The following is a 950-nucleotide window of genomic DNA, read 5'->3' on the forward strand; positions in this document are numbered from 1 at the left end:
GTAAACATTCAACGGTTCTAATGAATGAGTATAAAAACAGAGTTGCCTGTGCTTTGACACTCATGGATGGATGAAGAGATAAGAATAAGAAACAAAATCTCACAAGCCCCCTGGTCTTCTTTCAGTTCTGTGTAATCCATTCAGGCCCTCTGGCTCCCCCCACCCCCCACCCCCTACGGCACCGGAACAGGGACCTGAACTTCAGAGCAGAGACCCTTCACCCTTTCCTTGGAGAGGTGAGCTACCCAGGAAGTCGTACGCAGGGTACACTCCAAGACGCCAGGGACACCAAAAATAAGAATCAGACAAACTGAAACTCGGGCTGTTTGGCTGGAGGATTAGCTGAAACTTTTAGGAGCCCCTTTAAAAGCATGTTGTGTTAAAGCATGGGAGCGAGTTCCTCTCCATGAAAAGAAGGGGGTTCCATTCAGTAAGATAAACAGGGAACTCATGAACCCTATGTTGATTTTTTTTGCTAAGTTACAGGACAAGTTATGAAAAACTGTTTCCCGTGATGATGTCTGGGATATGCTGTTAAAAATGTTGATTTTTAATAAAGGTAAAGGGCCAATAGATGTTATGCCTTATCAGGGCTGCTCATAGGAGTTTAAAAGATTGCCTTCAGAGATCTTGCCATAACATTGGCTCCCCCCTTTTTTAAAATTATTTATTTAATAACCACATACTTAGAAGAAGCATTTCATTACAACATCATTGACATATTCAATGACAATTTTCTGAGCTAAAATGCATCTCTTTAAAAATTGGCTGTAAATTTTTGGGTTTACAGTTGAATTATTACAGTTATACAATATTGTACTCAGTATAAATTCTATAATTTAATCTTTATAAAAGCTCTCCACTTCATTATTAAAATACACAGTTTCATACAGAAAAATTCATTTTTAATGCAATTGACATTAAGATGTTTGCACATGTGTTTCTAATCT

Source organism: Nannospalax galili, unplaced genomic scaffold (assembly GCF_000622305.1).
Source record: "Nannospalax galili isolate Female #2095 unplaced genomic scaffold, S.galili_v1.0 scaffold1214, whole genome shotgun sequence".
Classification (NCBI taxonomy): Eukaryota; Metazoa; Chordata; class Mammalia; order Rodentia; family Spalacidae; genus Nannospalax; species Nannospalax galili.